This window comes from Strix aluco, chromosome 2 (genome assembly GCF_031877795.1).
Source record: "Strix aluco isolate bStrAlu1 chromosome 2, bStrAlu1.hap1, whole genome shotgun sequence".
Taxonomy (NCBI): domain Eukaryota; kingdom Metazoa; phylum Chordata; class Aves; order Strigiformes; family Strigidae; genus Strix; species Strix aluco.
In genome coordinates this window covers 6,080,886-6,101,416 of record NC_133932.1, presented here as the reverse complement: position 1 = coordinate 6,101,416, position 20,531 = coordinate 6,080,886, and the positions used below count along the sequence as shown (strand labels likewise).

The following is a 20,531-nucleotide window of genomic DNA, read 5'->3' as shown; positions in this document are numbered from 1 at the left end:
CCAAGACTCTCAAGTTAGGTTTTCTTACTTCCTTTCTTAGAATAAGCAATTTTTCCAGTTCAACAAACAAAAGTTAATGGACATCAACAGGATTAATGTTTTGTACAACAGAAGTGTAACACAAGAAAACATTCACTTTATCGCTATCTGGGAGAGCAGGAGACCAGATAACTGCACTTGGTAATGCTCTTAAGTATTATATCATAGACACAGTGAATCCTACACTAATATTATTCTTACAGGGTGATGAACCAGTGCTGTATTAGCTTGGAAAGATGTCATGACAGTTTGTCATGATAATATCTAAAAGTTTTCACAGATGATGAATGAGTAGATTTAGGTATCTTTGATATTACAGTTATTATATAGATATTACATACATTAAAGCAAAACTAAACCTATATGAGATAAAAACCCATGTGTCACTAAAATCTACTCGAATGCATGCTACCTACAGAGACTGAAACTTAATCTGATTCTTATGGTATAGACTAAAGAATTTTGACAAAAAGCAGGTATTTTGCTTGGTATGCCATATGCTATTATATTTACCATTCAGTTCCACAAGCAGGCTATTTCTAGCTTTTATATGCAAACTTGATTTAACAGCTGTGTAATGATTTTTATCCTTAACATGTTCCTCCCCCACAAATGTATAAGAACATACTTATTTAATTTTTTATTGTTATGGTACAGCAATCTTTCTGAATTAACTATAAAGGAGTGAGAGGTGGCTGGCTATCTTCCAGTAATTTGGTCCTCTCAGTTATGTGAAGTCCTCTGAGTAGAACACTTGCCACCCTTTGAATTAAAGGAATTGTTCAATATTTGTACAAATTTCACATACTTTCTGTAATTGCTTCCTGTAAGGTAATCTCAACAAACAAAAAGATTCCAAACAGATTCTACACAGTATTTGGACAGTTCTGCGGTTTTCCAAGTATCTAATCATGTGTCAGAACATGTAACATTTAATTCATTCAAATGAGCAGAATTTTTTTTTTTGGCCTTACGTATCACACTGGATTGAACACAGGTGAAATATGCAGTCTTCACATCCTAATTTATGGGGGAAATTATTACTGAATCATGAATCCAGAATAAGTCTTACCCTTTGCAGAAATCTTGTTTTGTTGATTCAAGTAAGACTTAGTATGATATAGGCTTTGTTCTATCCATCTGTACAGGGATAAATTTTACCTTTGTCTAATTTGGCAATAATTCCAGTGCCTTTAGTGGAAAGAGAACCACGTTTTTCAAAAGAATTGCTTTGAGAATGGGAATTACAGTTAGTATGCATAAATGAAAATATCTTCAAGCAGCAACTTATCAACAAATATCTGACAGAAAAAATTACAGAAATTGTATGCCACCTACATATTCCGTGCTGGAGTTAAAGCTGTTAGCTTTATTGTTCTGTTCATAACTGATGCAAAGAACAATTTGCCCTTTTCACTTTGTAGTTTTACAAACGTGAAGCTGGTTTTCGCATCTTTCCTGATTCTTCTCCTTAAACCTAACAACTCCATTTCTTTTGCTTTCTCTTCAGATGCACCATTTGCTTAGATTCATATTTAGTCCAAATTTTTTTTTTATTTCTTGCATTTCTGCACTAGCTCTACTTTTCCTTCTTGCATTCCAAAGCATATTCATGCTCTGTTAGGTTCCAGCCCATGCAAAAACCTCCCTGGCCCCTAGTTGATAAATCTGCTTAACCACTTCACACTGATGTTCATTCAGCACTTGTTTTTAGTAAACTGTTAAATTACAGGAAAAGAAAATATTTGTGACTTTTAAAGTGTTGAAAATGTAGCTGTCTAGTGACTGACAACTCATGAGTTACAAAGTGAACACTAGTTGACTTGAATGCTGCTACTCCAAATTCTTGCTATTGTGTCATCAGACTAAGCAGGCTCAAGTCCACCTGGGACCATATTAATATTCAGTCCTCTGATAAATCCATTCACAGGCCAGAATGGTGTACTGCAGAAAACTTGGTCTCCAAAGTGGAAGGCTGAATCCAATACTCTGATTATGAATAAAGTCTCAGAATCACCTCAGACACCATACGAGACTGCTTTGGTCTACTTTTTTCCCTTTTTGAAATTTGCTTCTAGGTTATGATCTCTAGCGTGTGCTGCCACAACCATCATCACACTAAATAGGTGTGTAACTTCCCAGCTACTGCATGTTCTCCATTTGCCTGCCTTAGGTTTAAAACAAGGTTTAAAACAAGGTTTATTTCAAGAACATAATGTTTCAAGAGCAAAGCCCTACAGTAAGAGAAAAATCAGACTAAAGTACTAACTACTGGCCATCAGCCACTTTCCTGCTGGCCTATCTGAAATCCCAGGCACCAATAGCTAATAAGTCTGGATATATAGTATGAAGGACCAGAAGATAATTAGGTGTTGCTAAAGAATGAAGAAAATGACCATAAATTGTCCTGTTTTCTTAAGCTCAGCAATGTCCTCTTAAAGAATTTCATTTTGTTCTGATAGATTTATGGGACAGCCAGATAAGAAATTCTGCATGTTCTTTCTTCCACAATGAAAATTACCTGTGAGTCTTCATTGTTTACCCAAACTGTTATTACACATTATCAAATACTACCTTTTACAATATGTGAACTTGTAAGAAAATGTTATTGCCTTAAAGACAATCCAGATATGTAATGAACCTATTACAGAATAGGGATTACTAGACATTTTAATACATCGTTAGACTTCACCAAAAAAAGCCATATGATTTTCATATTCTTAGAAAACTATGCACTACTCTGAAGTAGGTTTTATTGTTACATTATGTAAATTAAATACAAACTGCTTTATGTATTATTGACTTTTCACTTTTACAGAAAATATTGACTTTGAGACTTGCAAGCTTTGAAGCAAGACTCAGAGTTTTAATGAACATCTTCCATTTCAGTAAGTACTGAAATTACATAACAATTTCTTCAAGAGAAAAAAATGACATCTCATACTGTAGTTTTCATTGTGGATGAAAGGTATCCCTCTATTAGTCACATATCCCACACGCAAATTAAGATGTCCTTTGATGCCTTTACAAAAAACAGTCAATTAGCAAGAAAGAAAGGCTATTTTTCTTCTTGAAAAGGTAGGGGTTGTAATGATTTATGCCAGGATGAAGTGCTTCTGCCAAAATCTAGTCAGATTGTCAATCTGATTGAGATAACATGGAACCCAGTTAAACAGAGATCTGAGAATTTGTTCAGCGTTGATCACTTAACAGCAAGTCAGCCAGAAATGTGGATATCATACATTCTTAGCAGCACACAATATGAATCTCATTGATCATTATAAGGAATAGTAAAAAACATGGACTGAGACCAAAAAGGTGTTCCTGTGCTGCCAAAATGGTCCAATGTATTCAAAGCACAAAACAGGATATAAAATGTAATTTTTAAAAAAAATCAACAGGTGCCAAATAAAAGACATAAATCAGAATTTATTAAGCAAAAACTCTTTAGCAAAAGTCCTGTAAGCATTTCTAAAATTATGTAAGCAATATAAGAGAGATAATGGAATAACTTAAAGAGGCATTGTCAAAAAAATTGAACCTCATTTTAGAAAGGAATTTATTCTGACTAACACATCTTGAAAAGGTATATTTTTTAGAAAATCACAGCACTCTACAGCCTAACAACTCTGACCAAAAAACCTCATTGAGTGTCAGTAGTATACCACAATCTTAAAATAATTTAGACTGCTACATTCTATGAAATACTAGTAAAAACTCTCAGATGGCTTAAGATCATCTTTATTACACTAATCATATTGCTCTAAGAAAAATAAAAGATAAGTTTGACAACGCGTCCTTCCGCCTCTGCTTTGGTATTTTTGTTTTTCTATTTTTAGTATGAAAAATTTTCTTGGAACACTATTCCTGGTGGAGAGAAGGGGGGAGAATAAATTGCATTTTTGTCAAAATGATGAACAGTTTTTCTAATTTATTTATTTAATTGCTCATTCCTTGACATCAAAACTGCAACTATATTTATACTATGCCTTTTTCTCTTATACAGATAATCTTAAATACGGACAAGCATAGAACAGCACTGTGCACAGCACTGACTGGCAGTAGGGTTCAGTTTCTGTAAGTTCCTACAAAAACCAGACATCAGCTTGAACTCCCTCTCATAATCTTACCAAACTAACCTACACTGTCCAGGCTCTCAGAAAAGATGGAAATCTCACAAATTCACAGAAGAAGAGGAAGATGAAACATGAAGGACCATTAACTTGAGAACATGAGTAGCCGACAGGAAGCAAGCCCAGTAGCTGCAAGGCAGGCCAGCTGTGGTCCTGGCCCAGCCTTCTGCTCTCAGCTCTCAGGAACTACTAAGTTACAGCTACTGTCTTACACCCAATTTACAGTGCGTTGTCCCAGCATGGATGAGCTCAGCTGCTGAAAAAGTTGACTACCTTCTTAAGGTTATGTATATCACAAGTCTACCTTTTCATTAGAGTGATTACAGCTCTCCTCCCGATGCAAAGAATCTCCTCCAGTATCCTCTGGTGCTTTCAGTACACCCCACTAATTTATGTTGCTTACCTCAGCTGGCCATCACAGCAAGCTGTCCTCTTGGCACTGCCACCTCCCTGATACTAGCCAATGACTGGCTGACGTTCTGTCGGGTCCTCTTTCAAAGCAGCTCTTTTTAGAGACGAATCTGTGCCCTGTGTAGCCCTCAATGAATATTCACAACCAAGCAAAACCACTGGATAAGTCCTTCCTTTCCTTCTCGACTTCTGCAGGATTTCTTCTCCCCAGCAACGAGAACCACAGCTGCCAAGGGTGCCTCATGACTTTGTATACAGTCCCCTTCTCCCTCCATCAGCAAGCACAAATTATTTCCATCCAACTCTTTTTTCCTCCCTCACTACTCCCTTAATCTTTTGGTATTTTTGAACAAAAATAATATGAAAAGTCCTCACTGACATACAAAGACCAGACTCATGTAGTGTCCCTCCTTCTCCAGTGATTGAAAGCAGACTGGCCTTTCTGAGGGAGCTTCTGGCTAGCCAGTATTCTCAGAAAGTGTAGGGTTGTTCTTCTGTCAGTTCACAAGGGAATGTTAGAGCTGAGATTATTGCTTTAAGTTATGAAATGCACAAAAGAAGATTTGGACAGATATTCAAGCAAAGTAATTTGTAGATGACCTGAAGTGCCTAAACAGAAGCACAGGCTAAAGCTACAGACAGTGAAGAAAAGGAGTTGTCTCCAGCAGATCAAGCAAAGGATGTAAACTATGAGCCAGTTGGCCTCTGGAGGTACTTACTCCTCTCCCTGGACTATATAAAAATGTGGAACTCATCAGCTCTGTAAGACATGTAAAAGACATGTACAATAGCAGCAATCCATGCAGTCTGCTACCTGTATCCTGTGATGTGTTTGCAGCAGACGGTTGTGCAGTTCCCCAGAGAGATATGAGCTGGGTCTGTGCATATTAATGTTAACTGTTTCCCCTGCAACATGAACTGTTTGAGTGATTGTATACCAGGAAGTTCTAGGAAGGCAGAAATCCAAGGTGAACTCCATTATGAGGATTTCCAACATTTAACTTAAACTCTCAGTTTATTTACTTGAGGTGTATGCACAGTCACTAGGGCTGACATAAGAGTACAGGAACTACTTTAAATTACTAATTGGCACGGCTAAGAGTCAAATGACATATATAGCAGTTCGATACATCTGGACGGTTTTTCATTTCAGGGTCTTGGTGATACTATACCACAACATTAAACTTCTCCCTATTCAAACTAGATCCTCCACATACCACACAAGATCATTTCAAAAATTTATAGTAGCCCCCCACATGCAGATCCTTAGCAGAGAGTGAAAGAACCATACACACCTTTGAGACAGATTCTTGTGGTCCACCTGTTTTTTAAAAGTGATTCAGTTAATTTAAATAAAGAAAAATCTTCTGTTTCACATATATTTTCTGCTGGCCTCATCAGTCAACATATTTTGAATTAAAATCAGTTGGTCCTTATTTTATGTTTTAATTACTAATATAGAAGAAAGTGAAGTAGGGCTGGAAACACGTTGTACATACAGTGCATTGGATCCTGGTGACAGTACAACAAAGACATTGGAATATTAAACGCCATCATTATTTAGGGATATCTGAACACAAGAGGAATATTAACGTAAATAATATTCTTGAAATACTGCATGAACATTTCCATCTCTGGATTTTTTTCCAGTTGAGTGTTATACACACTGTTGTTTTTAGACTACAGTGCATATGCTACAATCAAACTTTATGACAGGACTGAGCAGGTGAAGAATATCTAATGAAGAGTGTAATAATTAGAACTTAGTTCTACTTTTCTATCAAATTAGCCAGGAGCTGAATATAACTATTCTGTTGAAAGTCACAAACTATTTACAATTAAACACAGTGTAACAAGTTATCATTTAGCTCACGTGCCTATTTCCTGACTAAACTATCAATACCTGCAAGCATTAGAACCACATGAAGACATTACTTAAGTGTATTCCTCTTGAAGTAGTCTGTAAAGATTAATGTTTTAAAGAAAGAGACAGTAAAATTAGTTGCTTTACATGAGGCAATTCAATATGCGTTCCTTATGAAGGAACATGAACGAAATATGGAGTCAAACCAGTGCTAACAGTTACTTTCTAGTCCTATACATCTGTTTGCCAACATCCCTTTCAAGTTTGGCATCTCAGATTATTTAGCTTACCCAATCAGTTCACAGAACAGTTTTATTTGCCTTTATTTTATATTGCTTTAGCTGCAAGTATTCATCACAGTCATTATTTGTACAACAGCAATAATTTAGTGGATTGTAATATAAGAAATAAACATTTGGGGATCCTCTCTTCTGCTTAACACAGGTCATAGGATTTCTTCAAATTAATTAGCACTTGAACTAGAACAATTTACTAAAAGATACCTGTATTGATTTAAAGAATTTCAATGATGGAAGATACCCTACAAATGCTGAGGTACAAGAAATCAGGATTACATCCCTAAACTATAATTTAAATATATCCTAAGCAAAATATTCTTCTAGCTATTTGTGAACATGCTGCATGTAATTAACAGACAGACCCCCCTCCCCATTTCTATAAATTCTACTTGGAAAAACTGTTAAGAAAACATTTTGACTTTATAGTTTCATTTTAGGCAAATAGGCTTAAATAGTGCTGATAGATACCTTATACAGTTATTTATTTAGACAAAGAAAAAAACCTTATGCAGCTACTCTACTGCAAATTACTTAGGTGTGTCACCTGGCTGGAGGTCCACTGCTGCTTTGAAAGTGTTTAAGATACATGCATTTTTCACAGTGTCCCTTACCTGAAATATGATACATAAACAAGCTACAAGAATAACAGAGGAATATAAGAAGCAGAAAAAAATTAGTAAAATTTTAAGAAATGCAGGTGAAAATCTATTTCTTTCTCAAGATATTTGGGTTTTGTCCCTAGCTGGGTTCTCTTTAGCTTTGATCTATTGGCACATTCTGAAATATCCTGATTTTTAGGAACTGGGACTGATTATTAATACTTTAAAGTTTTAATAACTAAAATATAAAGTGCAAAGCACTATCAATAATATATTTGGTTCCTCATTTTCCTTCTTTCCTATTAAAACAATCGAGAGTAAAAGTAGGCTGTTCCTCTGTTGCTTCAAAAGCAAAACTTCTGGACAGATGAAATAACCCTATAAGCTTAAAGTTAGGCCCATTCTTGATTTGTGAGTTTACTATTTCAAATTAATTTGCAATCACATCTGTAATTAATAGTTTACAGAATTCCATAAATGTTTTAAGATACAAATGCTTATGTTAACTACACAAAATGTTAGTGCAGCAACTATATGAGCATTTATAATGGGTGTTAACATAAATTATTTACAAGCAGTTGACTCAAACATAAAAGAACCTAGAACAAATCAGAAAGAGCATGTTCAAAAACAGATGCATTATGTTTTATTAGGTTAGTAAACTGGAGATCTCCCTTGACTAAAGACTGAATTTATGTATTTACATAAAACCTTATGAGGTTATCATGAGTCCTTTACAAGGACAGTCAAAGTATACAGCATGCAACAAGTCCTTTGTTTTTTACCATTTTTCTTTCTTATAACTATCTTACAACTCCATAGAAGATCATCCTGGCTTGTTCAACATCCCATAACACATACGAAAAGACAACTGCACTACAACTTCCTATAATACAAGACACAGGCATTTAAATTCTCACCGTCAGGAACTCAATGGCTATCTGTCTAAGCAGTAGCACTGTGTCACGTTAACTGGTATTACTGGAGATCCAGAATAACTTAAAAGTCACTCATGAAATCCCGGTGTGAAAGGCAATGACAACTTTTGTAGTCTGCGCTACTAATAATTTCTTTAAATCTCAGGATGACAGAAAATTATTTTCTTTCTGTGGTGGTGTAATTCCTCCTCCTGCTCCTTGCTGGGCTTGGTGCACGCCCCCCCCATGCCCCGCCCCCCCCCCCCCCCCCCCCCCACTTGCCTTGGGCCACAAACCAATCGAAAGGACTACAAAGGCAGTGAACCAGAGCATTAAGGCGCCCCTTTGATGAGCCTGGCTCCTGCCCTCCCTCTCACTTGGGAACTGCTATAACAGTCCATCGCCTCCTGACAGCCTGGTACGCCTGTACCTGGGATGTGGTCGAGGGAGAACAGTAACAGAATTGCACATCCATCAAGTTCTTGGCCTGTGCAACTGGTGGAAGACACCAGAACATTTCAGCATTTGAGCTGGGCTGGAGTGAAAGAGTACCTGACAAAAGCCAATTATCTCAGGCCCTATAAACAGCGACCTCAAGTGAGACCCCCTGAGCTCTCCTGGACCGCAGCGGGCCTGTGACCAGCATCTCCCCTGACTTGGAACACCTCAACTCCTCAAGGTACCTACCACGTGCCGTCAGAGCCAATGGGAGGCCAGGGTGAAGTCGATCCCCTCGAGTCTCAGTTATTGCCCATTGAGGAATGCCCATGCATTGTGAGTATTTACTCTAAACTCCAGAAAAGGGAAATTTTAACTTTGGGCTAGCTTCTCTTTCACCCACCTCTCTACCTACTGATGTGTTCAGGTATACACAGTTATTTTCACAGGTGTGGGTACATACGTATTTCACTGGATGCAGGTACTTTTGTCAGTCTGTGTGTTTGTACATCTTGTGTTTATGAATATACATATATAGAGATAGATTTAGGATCCTTTATAGTAAGTTAGTGTGAACCTTGTCATTTTCAAACCTGTAGTTAAGTCATTATTTTAATCATGACGCATTTTACTGAATAATTTTGTAAATGCTTAAATTGGCTAATGATTAAGTTCTTCTAGTCATTAATAAATCTTGATTTGCTGCTAAATCATTACAGTGTTAATATTTTCATCTGTGACAAATTGGTGTAGTTGGCAGGATGACAAGCAAAATCACTGAATACTTATAAAAACACGGTATCCAACCAAACCCCACCTTCCCAGAGGACTGGGCTTGTAATAATTGGTATAACTGGGAAGAGGTAGAAAAACAGTTAACTGATATTAGAGGTACAACTAAAGTTGGAAAAGATAAAGGTAAAATTGGTAAAATGTTGGGAGTGTGCCTAGAAGCTGCCTGCCAGGAACAAGAAAAACTTAAGTGTAAAATACAAGATTTACAAGATGAGATTGCAGGTTTCAAATCTACTGAGTTGCTGTTATCAATTAAAATAGAACAGCTGCAAAAACAAGTTAAGGAATACCAATCAAAACAGGAAAAGCTGCAGGAATGCATTGAAATGATACTAATGCAGTCTCCAAAACCCCCTGATATAGTTCAAATCAGAAAATTAATTGTGACTCCTGCAGCCTGGGATGGCAATATTTGAAGTGATTCAAATAACAACAGCTCCAATGAAAAGAATTCTTTCCAACCGCCTGAGCCCCCCCCCCCCCCAATCAGACCAATTATTAAAACAGAATAATTGGGCTGGTGTGACAAATCACATTAGTATAACAACCCCATTTGATCCAATTCGGATAGCCAATTTACAAGACTGTTATGGCTGTAAGCCTGGAGAAACCAAAACTGAATACCTGTGGAGAGTGTCTCTAAATGGGGAACATAGAATTTTGCTAGATGGCGATGACGCCAATGGCTATTGGGGTCTTGGTGTCTTTTTGAATGCTGGCCCCAACCCCCTGAATGACCCCCACTCACTAACAAGCAGAATGGCATATTGGGCTGCTGGCATCGATGCTTTAGAGAGAGGAGAACCTCTGTTGATACCTATCAAATCTCTAAATGAGCTCTCCATGGATTTTACAAAGGCTGTCTGTATTCAAGCCATGCATCAACATGATCCTATTGATGTTCCTGTTTTGGCACCTGTAACTCCTGCTGTACTTAAACCACTGATGAAAGGAGCCCCTGCCACACTCAAACCTTTCCTTATTGAAAAATAAGATGAAATCCAGAGAGACTTAAACTGTAATGAACTGGTAAACATAACATGCACTGTTGGAAATGGTGAGGAAGGAGGATTAGAACAGAGGGAACTACCCACTTGGGCGACACTAATGCATGAAACTATAAATCATGCATGAGAAATGGGATAGAACAAAATTCCCAGTGAAACAAAAAATACAGGTCGCACTCTTATGCAAATCACATCAGAACATTTCCCAAGAACAAAAATCCTCTGACCAACAATGTAAGGGCCAGAAGTGGAGAAATAAACTATGGAAGCAAGCACTGGCACTAGGAATTCCTAGAGCCATGATTCAGAGACAGCGTTATTCTGAGTCTAATTCAGGCATTTCAAAAATATAACACTCCAAATACCCCAACTCCTCCATAGCCAGCTCCCAGAGAGAGAGATCTTCCTTCCTCCTTTCCTCCTTCACAGGGATCAGTTACAAAACACAAGATCAAAAAACTAATAATGCCTGGATGGCAATTGGGCCTGCCTCTCCGGCAAGTAGAAGCTCATCAATGGTTAAGAGAAAATGGCCCTTACATTTTAATTCCAGTTGGTCCTCAACAACAATTAACAAAATTTTTGATTGATATGGGGGCACAAATTTCAATAATTACACAACGGGATGCCAATAAACTAGGCATACGACCTAGACGATAAAAGGTTAAAACTACTGGAGTTACAGGAACTAGCACTGTGTGTCAAACAGCAAAGGTTAATTTATGGCTCCCTGATGAAAAGCGATCAAATAGCACCATGAAAATATCCTAGGTTTTGATGCGTTGAACAGCTGGATCTGGCATTTGCCGGATGGTAGTTTGTGGTCCTTTGGTTCAGACGCCAACCCTAACCCTAATAAAAATCGACAAACTACCAAAGTATGTGTACTCCACACAGCCCCAGTATTTCCTGAATCAAAAATCACTAATGCCCTGCAGTATCCAATTTCTGCTGCAGCACAAACTAGAATTTCTGAAGTAATTGCAGATTTAGAAAAATGACAAATTATTTCCAGAACTCAATTCCCCTACATTTCTCCAGTTTGGTCAGTCCGCAAACCGGATGGGACATGGCATTTAACAATTGATTATTGGCTCTTACATGCCAATACAGCCCCACTGACAGCTGCAGTCCCTAATATTGCAACTTTAAGTGCTGTGCTACACTACAAGCCGCTGCACATCCTTGGATGGCAGTGCTAGATGTAAAAGGTATGTTTTTCATGGTTCTCTTACAGGAGGAAGATAAAGAAAAATTTGCTTTTACATAGGAGGGTATCCAATATACCTTTAATAGATTCCCACAGGGATGTAAACACTCACCCACAATTGCTCATGCTGCGCTTGCTGAACTTTTACAGTTTCACTCCCTGAAGAGGTAAAACTATATCCATAGATAAATGATATTCTAATTGGAGGAACCCCTCCTAAAAAGGTGGGAGAAGTGGCAGCAACAGTTTGGCAGACACTGCATGAAGCAAAAATTGAAATTCCACCTGAAAAATGTCAGGGACCAAGCAAAGAAGTGAAATTTCTGGGCACTTGGTGGATTGCCAGAAGCACAGCAATTCCACCAGACACTCTAAATAAAATAGAGCAATTGCAAATGCCCCAATCTAGAAAAGAATTACAAGTAATGGGTACTTTAGGATACTGGAGAAAACACGTACCTGGATTCTCCATCATTGCCCGTCCACTATATTCACCTTTACAAAACTGTGGAAATGGGACTCAGAGTATGAAGAAGCAATAAAAACCCTAATACAGGAATTAAAAACATATCAATCTCTAGGACCTGTCCATCCTCATGACCCTATTATAGCAGAATGGGGTTTTGCAGAACATGGAACTTATTGCAACTTATTTCAAACAGGTCCTGATGGACTGAAAAGACCTTTACTGTTTAGCTCGACTGTATTTAAAGAGACAGAACAAAGATATTCTGAGTGGGAAAAAGGTCTTTTGTCTTTAGTCTGTACAATTAAACAAGTTGAGAAAATGCATCAAGAACAAGCTGTTCAGACTAGAGGTCCATTTAATTTATTAGACACAATCCTAAAAGGGACTGCTCCCCCAGAGGGAACTGCACAAAAATCTACAATCAGGAAGTGATATGCCTATCTAGTGGGTGTAGCAGATGAAATGGAATTGACTGAAGGACAGACAAAAGTTTCTAAATTACAAACGCCTATTAACACTGGCCCACTAGCATTACAACAGCCGTTTAAACCTTCACCAGTTCTAGATGCACCCCCCTTCACTGAAAATACACCAATTGAGGGCGCTTGGTTTTCTGATGCCTCAGCAAAGAGAGCAGACGGTTAAATGGCAATATAAAGCTGTTGCATTAGAAAACAAACCCCATAAACAAGTTATAGAATAGGGGGAGGGCAGTGCCCAAGTAGGATAATTACAAGCAGTTGTTTTGGCAGCACAAAAGGAAGCAAAAACCATATATGCAGACTCTTATGTTGTTTGGGCAGGTGCCACACAGTGGCTTTGTCAATGGGAAGCCCTAAATTGGGAGATAAATAAATCTCCAATCTGGAGAACTGAAGACTGGCAATTATTATTAGACACAGCCAGAAAGACATTCCAAATAAGATGGGTGAAAACTCATGCCAATGACAATAAACCAGCCACAAATTGGAACCAAAAGGTACATGAATTGACAAATATTAGGAAAATAGACATTGAAAATTCCTTAGACCCCACATGGTATCAACTGGGAGAATGGCTACATCAAAAATTAGGCCACATGGGTCAAGAAGCACATTATTTTTCATCTCAAAGCTGAGGTTGGCCCCTCAGCAGAAAAACATGTGAAACCATCCTTACCGCATGTCCTCAGTGTAAATTAAAACTGCAAACAGATCACCCTGCCAAAGCACCACCTTTACACATTAAAGAAGGAAAAACTTTATGGCCTACTTGGCAAATTGATTACATTGGTCCTTTAAAATCTTCTGCTGGGTACAAATATTTTTTAACAGGTAATATCAGGATAATATCTGGACTCCTTAAAGGTACCAAATGCTGAAAGGCTAATGGACAGAATATCATCCAAGGCCTCTCCTCATGGTTCTCAATTTTACCTGTCTCTGACTCCATCCAGAGAGGCAATGGCTTGCACTTTACTAGCAAAGAAGTACAAGAATGGGCAAAACAAGAAGAAATAAAATGGATATTTCATACACCTTATTATCTACAATCTAATGATATAGTCGAACAAGCCAATGGACTGCTGAAAAAATATCTTAGATCACATGAAGGACAATGGGACAACCATCTTTCTAAAACCTTACAGCAGTTAAATAATCGGTGTGGTCCCTGTGGAAGTCCAATTACTTGAGCCTTTTTAACACCTTCTCCAGAAAACCCCCTAAACAATAAGCATACCTGGTCTTCAATGAAACCAGAACAACCTGTGATGGTAAAAACACCATCTGTAGGAACAATACCAGTAACCCTGATCAAACCACAAGGATTTCTAGCATGGGATGCTATTGACAACAATGGAATAGAACACAAAATCAGTACCAGATGGATTTATCCTGCATCATAAGGGGTAACCCGTTCAGTCCTTCCCACCAAGACAGTTCTTTCTTCTGTTCTCTTTTCAGAAATGATGAACTCCACCAGTGACATCATGGGAACAAACAACACACCTAGCAATCCCACCAGTAGCACTGTGGGAACAATCCTCATCTTTGACATGGGCATCTTCACAACATTGTGCCTACTCCTTCTCTCGATTATACACCAATAGTCACAGCAATGATGGCTAGACACCACTTCCCCTCTCTCTCTTTTCCTGCTCGTGAGAGTAAGTATACTACTCACAATGGCCTTGGGACCTTGCACTACTAAGATACCCTGGAAGTATTGGAACACCACAAAACAAGGCAGGTCTAAATCTCTCTGTTTTAGTTTTACATGGAAATGAAATATATGAAAAAATTGAATGGGATTGGGACAACTCTCAGCTGATGGCTCAACTCCAAGCCATGACAAGAGAGAGGATACAAATTGGGTGCAAAGTGATCAATAGATCTACTTACCATAGGCCAATGGAAATTAAAATATTTTATGCCAATTTTACTAAACCAAAAAACAATGATTGTTATAAAATAACAGAATGAAATTTAAATTGTTGGTATAATTTTACCTTTACCAAACCTATAATTACATTTTGTATTTGGGGCTATAGAAACGCAGAACTACTGTTTGATTTTACAATTGGCACATGCCGTATGTGGAACTTGTGCACAACAGGATGGCCGTGATTCCACGCTCATGTAGGCTATATATATACCTATTTATCCTATTTTCTATATATATAAAATAGGATATATACCCAATACTCATCCTGCTGAACCTCTAAATTTGTCTCTAGTAGCATTATGCAATAATTTTGCCATCTGAAATGGATTATAAAAAATTAAGACAAAGATTGGCAAATTCCATCTCTAAAAGGGATGAGTGGAGACACAATTTCAATAGGACACCAAATTGAAAACCACACTCAGTGTACAACAGCTTTACATATCATTATAGACTATACTGGAGGAAAACATGGACATGACCCTGATAACACACATACCTGTCCTTTTGGACATGAATGTTGCTATAATTTTATTATGTCCCGTTCAGCATTCATAATACGTATTTGGGCAGACTCCAAATCTTATTCCAGCTTGGCTCTCCAGTTCAAAATCGAAATTCAACAGCTGTCTTTCCTGACTCAGCCTCCTATTAAACTGTCTCCTCACATTTATAACACAGGTCGTTACATAATTAAAAATACAGGACAACAGCAAGTCGTCTTTAACCCTAGTTGGTCTCTAAAAAGTGTGGAACTAGCGCTACACATTGATGTGTCAGCAATTAGATCAGACCGTTTGCCTTTTTGGGAGTTACTCACACTGGCTGGTTAGCACAGTTATATGGACGATCTTTAAGACATTCCCAGCATATGTGGTGGGACATAACCAGTTTATTGAGAACTGGATTAGGAATACTGAATAGCACAGATGCTGAAGTCCTAATGAACAAACTGCTACTACTGGTGACCTGATCAAATTTGAACACCCTCTAAAATCATCTTTATCAGCCTTAGGAGCAAGTCAATGGCTCCTATCAGACATTTTACCTCACTGGGAACGAATTGAAGAAAATTATTGACAATTAATTGTAAAAACTCTTGGAGCAACCCAGAGTAACACCTCTCTTGCCTTGAGTTGTATCCAAGCACAATTGTGGATACAGTCTATAGTAGCAGCCATTATTAGAGAAGGAGAAGGAGGAACTCTACCCACTGAGACCTGTAAATTGAGCTGGGACAAGGCCTCAGAATTTGAAAGGGAATTTCAATCGTGGTGGCAATTGGTCAACTTCACTCACCACACAGAAAATGATAAGATTATTGCTTTTGTCCTCACCATATGCAATGCTTCAGTGTACAATATATACCCAATCATTGCATTAGAACTAAATCACGATGGAACCATACCCTATCCCATAGAGCATGGAGTGTGGGCCCACCAAAAGGAGGAAAAGTGGCTAACAATTGATGTAAATGCATGCACTGTGTGAGAACAACAAGACTTCATTTGTAAAAGTAATACTCTTGAAGCTGAAGACACTTGTCTTGACACTGAACAAAACATTTGCCACTTTGAAATCCACCTAAACAGAACCCCCAAAACCATAGTCCTATGTGTTGGAAAAGGATGAGCTTGTATGCGAACATTATGTGATTCTTTATTGATAGAAAATTCTGTCTATAACATAACCAATCAGGTCAATCTATGTGTGTGTAACTTTTCTGTGATTATTGGTTGTGATTTTAATTTCTCTGTGCCAATAACTACCTATGATGACTTATCTTTTGATTACGTATTACATTGCGAGCTACAACCTACACTTACCAGGATGAACCTAACCGTAATCAAGCAACACCTCCAGCACTCTGATTTAATCAACCTTCTACAACAAGCACAAGAAACTGGACACAAAACTCTTATCACTATCCAGCATGATGTAAAGGAAATACATCAAGTGTTAAAGAGAGTCAAAAGGGATGGAGAACACCAGTGATGGAAAGTCCTATTTGGATGGTCACCAACAGCAACAGGACTGTTTAATTCCATGCTTCGCCCAGTTGCGATTTTTCTAACTCTAACTTTAATATGTTTACTGCTTATAATAATGTTTTATGATAAGGTTTAGAGGATGGTTAAACAGGTTATGCAGTTGCAAAAGCTTCCCCATGTGTATACTTCCCCAGAATAACGAAAATTTATTAACTAATAGAAGCTAATCCAACACAAAATTCCCTCAAATTATAATTGGATTACAGCATTCTCTGTTTATAGGCATAGAGGCAACCACACTGCCACTCTATGGAGAAGAAACATTGACTTTAGTCATGGGGTGGACTGTAGTGGTGCAATTCCTCCCCGCTCCTCCTGGGCCACTCGGTGATTAGTGCAATTCCTCCCCTATCCTGTCCTGGGCCACATACCAACCTGGGGAGGTAAGTACTGCTAATGGCAGTAAACAGAGCATTAAGGCGCCCCTTTGACGAGCCTGGCTTTGCCCTCCCTCTCACTTGGGAACTGCTATAACAGTCCATCACCTCCTGACAGCCTGGTACGCCTGTACCTGGGATGTGGTTGAGGGAGAACAGTAACAGAATTGCACATCCATCAAGTTCTTGGCCTGTGCAACTGGTGGAAGACACCAGAACATTTCAGCATTTGAGCTGGGCTGGAGTGAAAGAGTACCTGACAAAAGCCAATTATCTCAGGCCCTATAAACAGCGACCTCAAGTGAGACCCCCTGAGCTCTCCTGGACCGCAGCGGGCCTGTGACCAGCATCTCCCCTGACTTGGAACACCTCAACTCCTCGAGGTACCTACCACGTGCCGTCAGAGCCAATGGGAGGCCAGGGTGAAGTCGATCCCCTCGAGTCTCAGTTATTGCCCATTGAGGAATGCCCATGCATTGTGAGTATTTACTCTAAACTCCAGAAAAGGGAAATTTTAACTTTGGGCTAGCTTCTCTTTCACCCACCTCTCTACCTACTGATGTGTTCAGGTATACACAGTTATTTTCACAGGTGTGGGTACATACGTATTTCACTGGATGCAGGTACTTTTGTCAGTCTGTGTGTTTGTACATCTTGTGTTTATGAATATACATATATAGAGATAGATTTAGGATCCTTTATAGTAAGTTAGTGTGAACCTTGTCATTTTCAAACCTGTAGTTAAGTCATTATTTTAATCATGACGCATTTTACTGAATAATTTTGTAAATGCTTAAATTGGCTAATGATTAAGTTCTTCTAGTCATTCACAAATCTTGATTTGCTGCTAAATCATTACCATGTCATATTTTCATCCATGACACTTTTCTCTTGGACAAATGCAGAGCAAAGAGACACCCTCTTTTGTCAACTCCTTTTTATGCTTTTGACTGTAAATTCATTGGGGTGTCTTACATGTAGGACCAGAGTCACTGACAATGACAGTGGCATACTTTCCCTGGCTAGAACTTTAGTATTACACAACAGTAATGCAGTGGATTTAACAGGTGTAATGTGCAGACTGGGACCCAAGAAAAAAAGACATGGAAATTACATGGAAACCTGCTTTCTTAAATAGAAAAAGATGCTGGAAGAAGCCATCATACTTCCAATTTGTTTCTGATGCCAAGTCAAGCTCATTAGACAACAAAAATGAGAATAAAAGTTCCACAAAATCGGTGAAGTGAGCAAATTAATGAAACAGGATTGGCAAACAGACTCTTGCTTTCATCTTTAGCTGAAAGACAACGTACATGACTCTCCTGTCTACTGGCTTGTGAAATCATTATTTCTTATTTGTAGTACTTCACTTGTTCTCCATTAATTTCTTTGAAGGTTAAGTAAAAATAGAGTTGTAATACCAATCATAGTGATGGGCAATACAGATCACAATAAGAGCCACTGAGTTTCTTAGCAATAAAAGAAAGCCAAAAACCAAAGGATGGAAGAGGGAGATGGTGTTCTCAAAAGGGAAAGTTTTTGATTTATTTCTTTCATTGATTTTGTAGCAGCTACATTAAAAAAAAAAAAAAAAAAAACCAAAACCTAAACACCTAAGGGTAGAGTTTCTCTCATCCTTTCACCCAACACTGAAGCTATAAATTAAATTTGCAGTTTTTGCTTCCCAATCTCATAGTTTCAAAAAAGTAAATTGGGTCTTCGCTCAAAGATGAAAGGTTCAAACTTGGCTTTTGCTAACCAGCTTGACTTTACATAGCTCTTAGAAAAGTAAACTAAAGATATGCTAGTATTTCATTCCCTGCTTGCCACAACATACACAAATCTGTGTTTATCATACATTCTTACTATAATGAGTTTAAAACCTATTTTACAGCAATATCGATCAAGTTACTTTGAATGACTCTACAATCAGGATAAGATTGGAATACTGAAATTGACTTCAAAGTAAAAAAAATTGCATTTTTACATGTGTATACTTCTATGTATACACATGTTTTTTTCTTAACGGCTTCCATCAATTAAAATCATGTAGACTTATTGGAGACCAGCTGTTCTCATTTGTTATGCTTCAGTAGACAGGGACTCTGTGATTAACGGTCCTTGTTTTTCTGCAGTCTGTAGTCTCTCCTCTTCCTGCTCATGTACTGTTTAACGAGATAATCTCAACACTGACATTACTAGCTCTATTTCTGATTTACTGGAGAAACGCCCAGAGTTTATTGTGGCAGAAGGAAAAGTATCCTAAATCATTGCATTGGATTCTGCTTGAAGCTGACATATGCCCGGGCAGGGAAGGGGTGGTGTGGTTTCCAAGAACCAAATGACTTACTGCAACAGAATGGGTGCATATTCTTCACTGCTTTAAGATATAACTGGAAATCTAATGTAACAAAGGTCAAAGGATATATCTGAACTGGACTATGAAAGATATCTTAAAACTCAAATTTGAAAACGTCAAAAAATAAATCCAGAGTTCCTGTAAGTGTACTGTAAATGCAGCAAGCTGAAAATTCCAACTGATAACGCAGACTGTTTATGCTGTCTGACCTTGTTTAAACTGTAAAGGACATCTTTTTTTGCTCTGGTCTAATACAACTATTAGAAGCATTTTTGTATTACAGTATTGGACATCTCTCATTTGTTATGACTAAGGCCATGAAACACAGTTGTTCAATGTATGGATTTGTGTATTTATTTTAAATTTTGCTATCCAAACCTGGCCTTAGAGCAGTTTGGCAACACAGCTGCTATGTGAAAACAACATAACATGTTACCCTGTGTTTTCTCAAAAAAGCAGAAATCTACTGACAAACATGCTTTATTTTCTACAAAGCATTAGAAACAACAAACACACTGCTCAACGTATGATCTAAAGTTTTGCAGCATATAGCTACATTATGTCTACTGCTAAGAGCCAAAGGATTTTTTTCTGTGGAAAGAAACCAACACGTAAGTTGTTGTTGTTAGGCAGACAATCGGAGGTGTCCAGGTGACATAAAAATTAAATAATTCAGAACATGTTTTTCTTCCCTACTGAATTAAAACCAGAACTTCACAAAGATGTTTTGCAAAATGGAATTTTGAAGAGATACCTGTTTTCTCATGAAAATAATAGAAGGAACAACAGCCAGAGTGACACAGAGGAAGAGGTAAATTGGAATAGAGGATTTGTCAGGCCAGAGGGCCTTCTAGTCCCTCTACTGTTGTTAAGTCCTCAGGTAATTGTGTTAGGTGTGTATTTTTCTCTAGCAGTTCTATGGATCATGATGATTTCATACATGTGTGTGTATGCACATATACACACCACACACACATATGTGCATTCACACACATGCATACACATATAGCAAATTTATAAAGTTATTTCATTAACTGCTTTTTATTTCATTAACATTTTAACTATGCTGTATTTATAGCCACAACATTTGGCATACTACGAGCTAGAAACAGTGCTCCTGGTGTTTCAGAATTGAGAAA

The 20,531-nt window shown here is 37.9% G+C and overlaps 1 protein-coding gene across 2 annotated transcripts in view; it reads right to left on the bottom strand.

The window, feature by feature from the left end:
• Positions 1 to 20,531, bottom strand: part of STXBP5L (syntaxin binding protein 5L) — a 219,584-nt gene that overhangs the window by 108,529 nt on the left and 90,524 nt on the right. The gene's annotated exons all lie outside the window — the stretch shown is intronic.